Below are 15,000 nucleotides of genomic sequence, written 5' to 3' on the forward strand. Positions count from 1 at the left end.
CATAGTCACCACTGCCTGAAAAAATGAAAGTCACCATGGCGGGAAGAGAGCCTTTAAGTGTTTCGAATCAAGTGATGCTTCGCCTCTCTCACCAGACTGAGAGAGAGAGAGAGAGAGAGAGAGAGAGAGAGAGAGAGAGAGAGAGAGAGATATTCTTATCAGTAGTGTCCGATGTGCGTAAACATGTATTCGTTATGAAGAAATAAACTCAACCCACAGCAAATTTCTATTCTCTCGTCATACCTTAGACTGGACTTGGCCTTCGCCCACACTACTGCTACGCCTACCCTCGCGCCCACACACCATTCACATCACCACCGGACACAGCCCAACGCAGTCCACCCATGCCTCCAGCTATTCTCTCTCGCTTACTTTACACCATTGTCGTCGCTTACGTACTCAGTAACATTCCTCGCATACTATTATCCCAGTCTGAAATTGGACCCGTATGTATTTCGTCAGCCGCACAACACCACTCTCCTCCTCTTCCCACGGCAGCTACCTACTTGCATCTCGCAGCTTCTCCTTTCCATCACACATCAAACGCCGGATCAAATGCATAAGCTGGCGAGAACTATAATTTCCGCCACCAACACCGTGTAAAGTTGCCTCTTACACCTAACAATACATTTAATGGCCGCGATGAGACGGCTTAGAGGAGCTTGCCGTCTTGCAGGTCGCCCTAGAGAGAGAGAGAGAGAGAGAGAGAGAGAGAGAGAGAGAGAGAGAGAGAGAGAGAGACTGGGAAACTCGAGTGATGAGAAAGGGAAAGAGACGAGGAGGAAGAAGCGGCGGCTGGAGGAAGATATCTCGTTTAGGAAAAGAGTAGCGGCTTTAAGTTTTATTTCCTTCCCAAATCCCTCGCTATCAGGGATTATGGTCCTTAGCGGTAAGTCGTTAAAGTTCATAATGTATATGCAACAGTCTGCCCGTTGTTTCCTACTCCAGACCCTCCTGAACCACCACCACCACCATCACTACCACTACTACTACCATTACCACCATTACCACCACTACCACAACCACAACCACCACACCATTTTAGTGTTTTATAAAAGCTCGTTTCGGCAACATTTTCAACACGCGTCTTTTTTTTTTTTTCTCTCTATCTAAAAACATATCCAATAGTTTGCTAATCGCTTTAACATCTATGTAGCTTTCAAAGATGTTTTTGTCCATGTAACTTCTTTTCTCTTTCCGCCAGTGTCAGTGAGTAGTGTCCTGATTTTCCCTCCATCACATCTCCTGCCGCCCTCCTCCTCTCTGACAGTCTGCTGGCTCGTTCGTTCTTTAGATATAAGTCAGGAGGCAGATTATTACTATCGAAAAACCTTCACTCCTGCTCACTTATTCACTGCCCGAGTTATAGGATCGTTACAGGATCAGAAGCCGAGTATAAAGTATCTGTTTGGATGCATCAGGAATGCTAGCTGTGAAAGTCTGTTTTTTCCCTCACTTTTGTTCTTTAAAATCATTGATGTTATTTTGTTTTCATGTTTCAGATGTTGGTCTTCACTTGGCGGAGAGAAGTAACATCACGGCACGTTTTGATATCAGTCAGGTAAGAACATTTTGCCGTTTTGCTGCGCTGTCTTCTATGTTTATGTGAAATTGAGGAACTGGCACTTCTGACAGCTCGGCGAACACGCTGGAGTAACAAGGTTGAGAGGGTCTGAACTTTATGCGGGCGAGAGTTTAGGTGAAACAGTGAGAGTTAACGTGAGCGAGAATAAGGGAAGGAAGAGGAGTGGGATGAACGCAATCGTGCCACGAGGAAGGGTGTGATGGAAAAGTGCTAAACTGGTAAGAAATTCGTAGTATGAAGAGAGAAGAGACGTACGTACCCGAGCTGGTAAGAATTACATTAATTTTAGATGACATATTTGCGCCTCTATATCAAGGAAGGGAGAAAATATGTGTGTATTTCGGTTAAATTAGGATGAATCAGCACGAAAGAAGAAACGTTGGAGAGCACTAACCAAAGATGATAATTCATGCTATGGCCTACAAGTAGGAAATACGAGTTATTTCTTGAGAGATCAAATTTCACATCCAAGAGTAATGAAGTGAAATTAGCCAGCAGATTTGAGCTGCAATTTAGAAATATGAAATATAGTTTTATGTTCGTTAAAAGAAGATCAGCACTGTGCGGGAACATATCGCGCAGTTCTGCTCTTTTTCTTTAAAAAAAATATTTTAAATTTTTGACGAAATTGAAACAAGATGAGAGACTATATACAGAACTTAAATAATTAAACTGTTAGGTAGAATAAAAATCTAGGAACATTTACACGAAAAAACATACGAAAACAGAACATACCAAGAGAGCAACACACGGTAGGCGGGAGACCCGAGAACATGCCTGGACTAAGGGACTGAGGTTTAGTGGTTTGAGGAATGAATAGAGATGCGGGTGGTGCGGGGCGAGGGGGTGCAGAGGGCAGTGAAGGAGAGAGGGTAGGCTGACGTCACCTTTGCGGTCACAACTCAGGTATGTCCGGCTGTTCGAGATACGTAGGTGAAGGTCACAGGACCTCGCCTAACCTGTTTTTCTTTTTTGTTCAATCCGTCATACCGGTTTCTTTCCCCTTCGTTTGTTTCCATTGGTTTCCTTCATCTTTACTTCCCTGTTCTTGTTTTACTTGTGCTCAGCTTTGTAAACTGCGCAGAATGTTCCCTCACCAGGAAATATTCGAGTGATGACGCAGGAAGAGAGAGTATATGGCTGGTGCTTGTTATGCCTCACTTTCTTCCTCGTTCTGGCGCGTAGTGAACGTTACTCATCTTTCTCCTACCGTCCTTCGTTCCCCATTCCTCTGTCCTCCACCCCCCCAACACAAGAACCTCTATAACGATCTGGGATGGACATGAGGCAGGGCGATGGGTGCATACCATGAAAAGTGACCCTCCACCGGTCGCCTTTACACACACACACACACACACACACACACACACACACACACACACACATACACACATACAAACCGCGTAGTGTAGTGGTTAGCACGCTCGACTCACAATCGAGAGGGCCGGTTTCGAGTCCCGGTAAGCGGCGAGGCAAATGGGCAAGCCTCTTAATGTGTGGCCCACTTAACAGTAAATAGGTACGGGATGTAACTCGAGGGATTGTGGCCTCGCTTTCCCGGTGTGTTGTGTGTTGGTGTGGTCTCAGTCCTACCCGAAGATCGGTCTATGAGCTCTGAGCTCGCTCCGTAATGGGGAAGACTGGCTAAGTGACCAGCAGGCGACCGAGGTGAATTACACACACACACACACACACACACACACACACACACACACACACACACACACACACACATGCACTTTTATCAAGAGAGTATATGAATTTTATCCCACTTCTTAAAATTATACCAGCATTATCTTCTGTCAATAAACGTCCGCAGGCTCCGAAAATCCTGGGCGACCTACAGGAGCCATCTTAGAGGACGACGATCTTTGCCGCGTGACCCGAGAGACATTTACAGGCTTGTGAGGTGTCTGAATGAGCTCGAGTGACCCTGGGAGTGCCTGGGGATCGCTCTGTCTCATCCCTTATTCCGAAGGTTGCTCACACTTGTAGATTATTACCTAATGGTTGCTTTTCATAAAGATAGTCCTCATGGAAACGATGCCGAGAAGAAGCCGTCGTCGTCATCATTTCGCTGTTATATACGTATGTGGCGTATTTTGAATTGAGGGAATTATGCAAAACTTACTTATAATTTCAAATAAGATGGTAGGCGATAGCATAAATTCAGGGTAGTATAAAGCAAGTCGGGAGAAGGAGGGAGAGAGAACCCCGAGATCTTGGAGGATATTCGGTAAGTTTATCCCCGTCAGCAACACGGACACACGACACACGAGTGCCTTCTAAGAATATATTTTGAAACGTTTCATCGTGCACGTGTTCATAATTTTTCAGATTTCAATGAACGCTATTAGAATTTTCAAGGGTTTTCGAATGATTCCAGCAGTAGTTTAACAAAGATTACACAACATCAGTGAGATAAGACACCATTGAGAACGAGACTAATCACCATTATTACCTTTGAAAGTAGTCTTGATGAAAGAACGACGTATCCGCTAAGAATAGGAGGTGTGTGTGTGTGTGTGTGTGTGTTGTCCTCGCAGCCACCCCTCAAGCCCCATCCCAGCCAACGAGGGTGTTATGTAAGGTGGTGTGTGCCGCTAGTATTGCCTCTCGCCCTACCAGGAACATTTGCAGGTAAAATAATACACCGAAGAGAGACTAATGGAGAGCAAGAGAATCAAGCATAATAATTTGGCCGGAATTTGTTTTCTCCTGTTCAAGTCTGCGAAGATAAAACTAACGTATGGCATTCCAAGGGTCAGGGTCAGGAGTCAGGGGTGAGCTGGTAGAGTCCTTCACGGCACTACTGGGGATCACAAGATGTTGACCTTCGAATGGAGAATGGTGAGGCTTACGTACGCTTGGTGACTCTAAAGTGAGGCAGAAAATGACTGGTTGAAATGAACTAATCTGTCGAGAAATGTTGGCTTCTTGGCTCTCTCTCTCTCTCTCTCTCTCTCTCTCTCTCTCTCTCTCTCTCTCTCTCTCTCTCTCTCTCTCTCTCTCTCTCTCTCTCTCTCTCTCTCTCTCCGGAGCAACAACAGAGTTTATGAACCGTTAAAATAAATGTAGGAAAGGATAAAAAAAAAATGCCATGATCCACACCTAGCCTCCCCAAACTGATTTCCATCAAATTGAGCACTTTGAAGTGTTCCGAAACTATTTTTGCAAACAACAAAGAACTCGAGTCTGAGGTTCGTTAAAAGGCAGTTGACTCGGCCCGGTATTGGCCCGTCGCCACTCAAAAATAATGTGCACAATTTCTCACCTTTTTATGAGCTCCTGTCGCCGTAAAGTGTCATTTTTTACCATAATGATTACAACTCTGCGCCTCGGGAAAAATATATATATATATATATATATATATATATATATATATATATATATATATATATATATATATATATATATATATATATATATATATATATATATGTTGGTGGGGTATCTTGAGGAACCCCTGGTGTGTAGCGCGATGCCTCTACCAAGGGGAAATGCAACGAGTTCACTCCTTTCTTTTGACATTTGACTTGAACTCTATTGTTTTGCTTCCATATTGATAACGCTTAGGTAACAGCAATACGTTTACTTGAGTTCTTGCGTGGGGGAAAAAAATACGGAATTCAGTAAGAGAGGGAACTATATAAGGCAGTATAAATAGTCGTAGAGGAAAGAGAGAAGCAGGGAAGAGTAGGAGAAGGAGGAGGGGCGTTATCACCATGACATCTACCTCCCTACACACCCACACTCTCCACTAGCGAGGTTCTCCAGACCTGCCCCAACATATGTCCTTGAAGGTTACGTAGCAGCTTTGTTTTTGCCCTCCCTGCCTTGTTTGTGAGGGTGAGGCGCCACCACCATTACGAGTACCCCCCGGTGTACATTTCTGTCTACATCTTCACTACATGCTAATTGGATGTTTATGGCCTCAGTTGTGCGTGAAAAATGTGTATGCATTACTTGGTGTTGTATATTTAGTGTTGCTACTCAGATACAGGATTACGTAAGTCAGTTTGCCGAGCTCATCCTGCTCCATATGGGCTAAACCCTCGCACACACACACACACACACACACACACACACACACACACACACACACACACACACACACACACACACACACACACACACACACACACACACACACACACAACTTCCCAGTCTTACATACTTCTACACACACACACACACACACACACACACACCCTCCCAGTCTTACATACTCCTACGTACACACACACACACACACACACACACACACACACACACACACACACACACACACACACACACACACACACACACACACACACAGTCTTACATACTTCTGCGTATAACACACATACATATTCTAAACCACCTGAAGTTTACAAATGAATATTATCTACCGTTGTTCCACTCATACATGTGCCAAAGAAAGAATACCCACAAAAAAAGGAATCCTTCACCGTCTAGACAACACACTTTACAAGAGAAAAAAAAATAAACATCTACCTTATATATACTCAAAAAACCGCACACTCACTCAGACCTCATCCTAATTATATATTTTCAAACTCCTACACGCCACCGTATCAACAGGACCGCCTGTACTACAATACTGAGTAGACTACACACAAGTCAAACCTATACTAGATCTCCGCATTGAAGCTCTCTTTCATATTTCACTCTCATGTATTAGTTTTGTACATTTTCTCTGATGGGAGATCGCATTATGTGGCTGTCACACAAATGTTAATCGGCTAGTTGCTTATTGTGTGCACACACACACACACACACACACACACACACACACACACACACACACACACACACACACACACACACACACACACACACAGTATCTATCCTCTTACCCACGTACACATCACGTCATTCCTTCCTCTGATCAGATTCTAAGCTGCTCGAGTCGTGACTGTACCTGTTTATATCCATTCTCGCCCACGACCGCCCACGCTCGCTGATCCTTGGTACGATGTAGCCTGCTTGCCTTGACACACACACACACACACACACACACACACACACACACACACACACACACACACACACACACACACACACACACACACACACACCGGTGATGTAGATGCTTGCAATGTTTATTTGACATCCATTTGTAGTCCATTTGTAGTTGAATTTATCAGCGGATTGTTTTCACCCTACAGTACTCGTATGTCTGGTGTTTAAATACCTCCATGTTGGGGTCCCGTTTTTTGTCAGCGTGTTCAGTAGGCGAAACATTTGGCTCTGTACTACTAAGCTCCCGAGAAGCGACGGATACTGTAAATTTATTCAGATTAACCTGTTTTCCGACCGATTTTTCACCGCACACGGAGAATTTACAATAAGATTATATGTGTAGGTGCCACACTCTGCTAGACATAATTGCCGTGTAACGTGCCAGGAACAAGTGTTTTGTGAAAGTTATCGCTGCTATTTATTAAAAGATCATGGTCTTCGTTGAACATTATATATATGTGTGTGTGCCTTTTTCCCTCCACTCCATCTCAGTGCTTAAGTCATGAACGAGATGTAAGAGTGGTTAAGTTCAACGAGGTGCAAGAGTGGTTTACTTCACAGGTGTTCGTGTTCCCGAGTGTTATATTGGCTGATTCATTTAAGGGTGTATGTATGTTTCTGTGCCCATCTCTCTCTCTCTCTCTCTCTCTCTCTCTCTCTCTCTCTCTCTCTCTCTCTCTCTCTCTCTCTCTCTCTCTCTCTCTCTCTCTCTCTCTCTCTCTCTCTCTCTCTCTCTCTCTCTCTCTCTCTCTCTCTCTCTCTCTCTCTCTCTCTCTCTCTCTCTCTCTCTCTCTCTCTCTCTCTCTCTCTCTCTCTAAAGGACAAAAGGATCTGCATATTGATGTAACACTTTAATACAAACAAAATTCATCCACGGTAAATCAATCCTTTAATGGTTGTCGTCCTTTCACGCACACCACTTAGGACTCATCCATACTCCACATCCACACCCAACCCCGCATCCACACCCACGACAATTACGCAGCCACCATAGTTACGCCAGCACAACCCACTCCCCTCCCACACCTGCGCCATCCCCTTCCACCTAACACAGCCAGAAGACGCGACAGCAGGAGGACGCGAAATCTGGCTGTGTCTCAGGCCTTTAGTGAGGTTTGGATTTATGAGGCTTTAGTATGCGTTGTCTCGACGTTTTATCTGAGCAGACATTATGTGAGAGGCTGGGGAAGGGATAAATCTGGCAGAGTGAGTAGAGGGAGGGAGCAAGGTGGGCCGCGGGAGAGGTAGGAGAGGAGGGAGACTGAGGCAATGGAATAGGAAAAGAGAGAGGGAGAAAGTCTTAGAACAAAGGCACCGAAATTCGTAGCCTAAATGAATAAAAAAAAAAGATGGTTCGAAAGGAACAATATTGCTAGGAAGAATTAATTAAAGAGATTAAGAAAGCAAGCGATCAAAGGAAGAAAGATGAAAGAAAGTAATTCTTTGCTTAGTGATAGAAGGAATAAAGACAAGATGAAAGCATAAACTGGCAATAATTGTTCGTTTGTGCTTTCATCTTGTCTCTATTGGCGGAAAGGTATAAATGCGAGGTAAAAATATAGATAAAGACATCAAGGGTAAATATGCTAATATATGCCATTATGTTAAGGCTCTTGAAGACAAGGTGGAAAATGAAAAAAAAAAGACTATATAAAGGATTAAATCATATTAACAAACAAGAAAGAGAGAGAGAGAGAGAGAGAGAGAGAGAGAGAGAGAGAGAGAGTTTTATATAACCTACTCGTCTTTGTTTCAGTGGGTTTCAGCATCCACAACCTCTCTTCTGTGGTGCCTGTCGGTGAGCTTAGCTGGGTAAAGGAGAGTGACGTCCATCTTGCTGCAAATGATAAGATGTCTCGTCCTTTCCCTCTGACTCGATTGTTGCCTCTTTGGTTCGTTTGTCGGTTCCTTTCGTCTCCTTCAGAAGCTTCTTTCAGTGTCTCATTTTGTGTTTACTGTTGTTTTTTTTTTTTTTTTGGGGAGTATTCCTTTATCTTTTATTCTAATCTTTATCTTTTATTCTAATCTTTGCCGCTTGTTTTCTCTCTCTCTCTCTCTCTCTCTCTCTCTCTCTCTCTCTCTCTCTCTCTCTCTCTCTCTCTCTCTCTCTCTCTCTCTCTCTCTCTCTCTCTCTCTCTCTCTCTCTTTCTACGTCCATCTCCCTTTCATTTCCATATCTGTCCTTCCCTCCTCCTCCTCCTCCTCCTCCTCCTCCTCCTCCTCCTCCTCCTCCTCCTCCTCCTCCTCCTCCTCCCTCCTTCTCTTGCCTCCCAAAACCTCAGATGGAGTTCGTGGCCTGAGGTCATCAGGAACTGCCTCACAGATGTCAAGTTTGTCGGGCTCACCCCATCTGTGAGGTGACCGCCCGTGTCCCGCCCACACCAACACGCCTCTGCCGCCCACCACTTCCACCGACGGTTATCACTTAGTGTGCCTACCCACTGCACACACACACACACACACACACCCACTGCACACACACACACACACACACACACACACACTCTGTCACCATCACCTAAAATATACTTGCGTCGTAAAAAGTATTTACCATAAGCTGTTTTTATAATATCTATAATGACTCCTCTCTCTCTCTCTCTCTCTCTCTCTCTCTCTCTCTCTCTCTCTCTCTCTCTCTCTCTCTCTCTCTCTCTCTCTCTCTCCGTTACGTAACCTATATTAGCCTTATTATTGTTATATATACTACTTTCTTCACATTGATTCACTGACTGACTGGCTCACTCACTCACACACTCACTGACTTGGTCGCCTTTTCTCAGATTTCACTGGCATCACTACCCAGACTCACCCACGGGAAATCTTCCGCACATTTCCCTTCTAAGTATCCCCTCCCTTGCACCCTCGCGCATTCCATCTCTTTCCTCACTCACATCCCACTCATTCTTATGCGTCCTGCTCTCTTCCCCTCATCCCACACACCGCGAACCCTTCAAAATTCTCCTCTCTTTCTCTCTCTCTCTCTCTCTCTCTCTCTCTCTCTCTCTCTCTCTCTCTCTCTCTCTCTCTCTCTCTCTCTCTCTCTCTCTCTCTCTCTCTCTCTCTCTCTCTCTCTCTCTCTCTCTCTCTCTCCTCCTCTCCTTCTCTCTCTTTCCTTCCATCTTTCCTCCTCCTCCTCCTCCTTCTCCTCCTCCTCCTCCTCCTCCTCCTCCTCCTCCTCCTCCTCCTCCTCCTCCTCCTCCTCCTCCTCCTCCTCCTCCTCCTCCTCCTCCTCCTCCTCTTTCTCCTCCTTGTGCAAGCCAGTTGAGTGCCCCCTATGCTCTTATTGCATTAAAAACAGATGCCTTATTTAACACAGTAATGAAAGGCAAACACATGCGGGATGAAAATGCACTTAAACATGAAGGTAAGGCGCGCGTTAAACTTGATGAAAACGGTGCTTGAGGTGTTTACAATCTGTACAAATACTCTGATGATACTGCACGCACATACTATGCTTTAATGTAAACACACGCTCGCTTTTTTTTTTTCATATAGTCACATAAGCTCCCCACCCACACTCTCACACACCCACGAACACACACACACACACACACACACACACACACACACACACACACACACACACACACACACACACACACACACACACACACACACACTTACACACACACACACACTCTTTAGAATATAGCAGGACCACTAATCATTTATGTACCTTGCTTCCTGTCCTCCTCCTTTTTTCCTCCTCCACCTCCACCTCTAACTCTTCCTCCACCTCCATTTCCTCTGCGTTTGCCTTTTCCTCCTCCTCCTTCTCCTTCTCTTTCTCCTCCTCCTTCTCTTTCTCTTTCTCTTTCTCTTTCTCCTTCTCCTCCTCCTCCTCCTCCTCCTTCACGATTAAGCTCCACTTCTACCTTCCTCTCCCTCTCCTCCAATCCACCGATGTATCCTCATCCTGCGTCCACCACCTGGTCTGCGCCCTCGATCCTCCACTCATCCATCCACACAGCTGCCTTCGAATCCCACGCCAAAAGCTACAAAAACAAATTAAAAAGGTGCACAAGGAAAAAAACATGTGTCGTGATGATGGGTGACTGTAGTGATGATGGTGGTTGTGATGGTAGCTAAAGGGAAAGGGGTGAACACCATCAGGAACATCACCATCAGGAGCACCATCAGTCACGCCCCCTGCCAGCCACCAGACCCCAGCTTGCGTCACCCCGCCCGGCCTCCTACACTCCTTCACACCCTATCCGTGGTGCATATCTCGGTCCGCGGCTGAACGTCTTGCTGGTTCCTGTGCCCAAATATGTAGAGGTTTACAAGCGTGCTCTCTCAGTATTATTTGGCTGGTAACACACACACACACACACACACACACACACACACACACACACACACACACACACACACACACACACACACACACACACACACACACACACACACACACACACACACACACACACACACACACACACACACACACACACACAGCACACCACACGTTTTCATATTTCCTTTTCTCATTTCCTTAAGATTATTTGCATATTTTCTATGTAGTTGATGCTAAGAAAAGGAAAACAGGAAGAGGTAAACGAACACAGAATCGTAAAATCAGAAATATAATACAAGAAACCAAAGCCAGCCATCCTCCCGATCCCCCTCCACCTTTCCACCTTACTTCCCTCCACTTCCAGTTTACCTGTGTGTTAAAAGAAAAATTATGATAAGATCAGAAAATGGAGTCCACAGTTGTTGTTGGTGATATAACATAAACAGGGACGAAAAATAAAATCTGAGGAAGACTATGAATCTAAAGAGTCTGTGTGATATCAAGATAATCGTGATAAGAATCTGTATTGGAGTCTATGTATTAAAGAGAAAGGAAGTGACTTAGTGGAATATTATACATAAAAAGAAATAGATAAAAGCAGCAACATAAAGAAGAAAAATGTAGAGAAAATATTACAGGTACACAAAAAGATTATTAAAACAAGAAAACACGGAAGAGAAGGAAAAACAAATATCATATAAAGAAATCAAAGAATGTAAAAAGGATGAAAAGAAATGGAATGTGAATAACGGAACAAAGAACGATGAAATAATCAAGTTAAGTGAGTCGTGATGCATTGAGGCCATTGTAAAGGAAAATACGAAGAAGGATAACGCACAGAAATCAAAGTAACGTTCCGTAAAAAAAAAATATATAAATGGGGATAGCTGAGTGAGGAAAGTTAGAATAGTTTGACTGTTGGAAAATGAAACTGTAACAAGAAATATACATCGAACTGGAGATAGAGAAAAATAATTCGAGAAGGAATTAAAAAAAAAAAAAAACGCTTAAAAAGAAATTGGAAAAAAATAAAAAGGAATATGAAGTTAATAAAAACTGGGGCAGTCACACAAAATAAAAAGAAAAAAGAAGTCAAACTGAACTGTAAAATATAGTTCACACAAAAGCAAAGATGAAAAAAAGACTAAGAACAAACTAGTAAGAAATTGATATTGTAACAAACACATATAATAAAAAAATACAAATGCAATTCATGTAAATCAATAATAGGCATAATAAAAAAAAAACCAGTATGAAAAAAGCCAATAAGTAAAGTATGTTTAATCATATTGTGAAAAATAAAATCAAGGGAAAAAAACACTCAATGAAATACAGTTCACGTAAATCAAAGTGAAACGCGCAAAAAAGTGGACGGAAAATGAAGAAGCCAGCAGGAAAAGTAGGAATAATCAGAGGAGTGAGCCGCAGCATCCATCAGGTGGCCGCGCGCACCGTCGCCAGAGCGAGGCATCACCCGGCAGCGACCTCATCCCGGCAGAGACAAAGAAGCATCCTGTTGTGGGACAAATGTATCCTTCCCCGCCGCTAAATCCCGCGCCACATCCATCAAAGTCACGCTCGCAGGACACTCCATTATCGCCACTACGGATTCGCGCCCTAGGATCTGTTTGGATTCTGCCTCCGTCAGCGCCGCCGCCAGCTTTGGAAAGAGAAGGTGGAGGTGGAGGATAGGGTGGTTATGGTGGTAGGATGAGACACAGGAGGTCGTCCTACTTTGTTCATTCGTCATGGATATAGGAGGGCGACATCACCTGACTGCCACTGAAGTTGTGATTCAGAGTTATGATGTGGAGAGGTGTTCCTGTGGGGCCCTCTCTGTACTGTTGCCTTCCTCCTTATTCCTCCTACATTCCTTCTTCGCTTTCCCTCTTTCTTCATTATCTAGTACTCTCTTTTTTCCTTCTTCATTACTCTCTACTCTCCTTCCTCCACTCTCCATTAACCTCTGTTACCCTTCTCTCTCTCCTTTTCTTCCGCCCTCTCCTTATCCTTTTCTCTCACATTCTCTTCCTGTTTTTCCACTTACATTCCTTTCCTTCTTCCTCCCAACCCTTACATTCCTTCTTTGCCTCCTCCCCTCCATTTCCCTTTCTTCCTGCCTCTCGTCCTTTCGTACTAATCCCCATATCCCTCCCTGAATTCTTTCCTTCTCTCCTTCCCTCCTATCCTCACATGTATATAATTTCTTTTCCTTTCCCTCACTACATATCTTCTCCCGTTTCCCTCTCTCACCCTCTCTTCTTTCCTTTAATAATATTTCCTTTTTTTTTCTCTCTTCCTTTCCTTGCTTGTTTCCATTCTTTTGTTACCTCTTCCTCTCATTCAGTCACTGTTCCCTTAGGTTTCCCATTCCGTTCTTCCCTCCTTCTTTCCTCCCTTCACTCACTTACCCACCACTTGCTGTTCTCTCAAGAGTGGCACTTCAGGTAACACTTATTACTTCCCATATTCTCAGATCTCAAATTATCTTTTACTTCCTGCTCTTTCTCCGTAATTTATCACCGACTCTTCAACACTACTTTCTTGTTTGTGCGTCTTCCCGTCTTCCCTTCTTCCCTCTGCCATTACTTCCTTCATCTCTCGTCATTTTAATCTCCACATGGTCGTGCATAAGTGAAAATATGCAGGTATTTTTATCTCTCAACGTTCCTCGTCAGTATAGAGATTTTTTTCTTATTTTGTTTTGTGATGTGTTGTGTTTTATTTTTCACAGCAATTTTCATAAGCCAAAATTTTTGTGATTTTATTTTTTGTAAAGGTTGGTTTGTAGGCGTCATCTTTACTCATTTTTATGTTTCCCGTTCTTCTCGTGTCTTCCTTGGCAAGAGTGTTTCCCCCCAGGCGTTTGTTTCGTCTCCTTTATTTGACATTCCACCTGACTACTTAACGTATTATTTATGTTTTGTCACCTTTCTTTATTGCGCCATAACCTTGAATTATAGTTTCAAGTCGAATTAAGTTGTGTAGATATTTTTACACTCATGCATATTCTCATCATCATTACATTACTATAACTACTAGTCATCCTCAACTAGTTCCTTATTTTATTTTATATTTAGCCTTCTTTATTTACACTACGATCGCTTTCTTCTGATGAGTTGCATCTTATCACTATTTACTCATTTCCGTTCCTATGAAAGATGAACAATGATTATTTTTATTTTTTATTGCTTCGTATTTGTAACTTTTATTCTCTGTCATCGTCTTATTCCATTTTTCTTTATTTATTATCGTCACTCCTACCGATTAGTTGTCTGCTATTAATAACTTATCATCTTTTTTCCTATATTGCATGACTGATGATCATTACTTTCTGTTAATACTATTACTTTTCATCTTTTACTCTTTACGTATTGTCACAATGCATTCTTCTTTATTTATCTTACTGTGACTTGTTTTTAATGAGTTTTCTCTCATCAATAGCTATTTTTCAATTTTCTTATTTAGCAAGGGTAATTCCCCTCGTCTCTCTCTTTCTTTCTTGGTTACTCCTCCTTCGAGTCTTTGTCCTGCGTCAGTGTGTTTGTCCTCCTGTGAACCTGCTGTACCCTGGTGCCGCACCCTAACGCCTGAGAGACTTGAGGGCACGGCTTCCCACACTATGAATCTACAACCACCACCACTGCTTGACCGAACCGCGTACCCTGTCATATGGTGCCCTTTCGTACCCTCATTGTAAGTCGGCCCTTTATCCGCGTTGGTGATCTCAGGGTATCGCCGTTGTGCTGTCTCACTTGTGCTGCCTCGAGTACTACCGAGCTGGTGTACACTGTTTGTGTGCGCGGGAGTCTGGGTGTAAATTATTATACTTGCGATGTGCTCGTACCTTAGCTGAGACTGGTATACTTGCCGACGCTGTTGCTTTGTCGGTTGCATGGTCTCAGTCTTTCTCTCTCTCTCTCTCTCTCTCTCTCTCTCTCTCTCTCTCTCTCTCTCTCTCTCTGGGTTGTCCTTATATGACGCAATGAACCCTCCAGCCTCAGTTTAATCCTCTCCACCTCCATGCCTCAGCTTGCTTACCTCCTGTACTGTACATACATCCTGCTTCAAATACCCCGCCTGCCTCTTT

The 15,000-nt window shown here is 43.6% G+C and overlaps 1 protein-coding gene and 1 long non-coding RNA gene across 3 annotated transcripts in view; one reads left to right on the plus strand and one right to left on the minus strand.

Annotated features, from left to right (window-relative positions):
* LOC123518692 (Krueppel-like factor 6) overlaps window positions 1-15,000 on the minus strand; it is a 782,284-nt gene that overhangs the window by 70,524 nt on the left and 696,760 nt on the right. The gene's annotated exons all lie outside the window — the stretch shown is intronic.
* The window catches only part of LOC123518693, a 581,767-nt gene continuing 567,691 nt past the window's right edge, over window positions 925-15,000 (plus strand). The window contains exon 1 of the long non-coding RNA XR_006678868.1: window positions 925-1,561. This is a non-coding gene — a long non-coding RNA (uncharacterized LOC123518693). The remainder of the gene's footprint in view (window positions 1,562-15,000) is intronic.

The sequence above is a fragment of the Portunus trituberculatus genome, chromosome 44, assembly GCF_017591435.1.
Source record: "Portunus trituberculatus isolate SZX2019 chromosome 44, ASM1759143v1, whole genome shotgun sequence".
NCBI lineage: Eukaryota > Metazoa > Arthropoda > Malacostraca > Decapoda > Portunidae > Portunus > Portunus trituberculatus.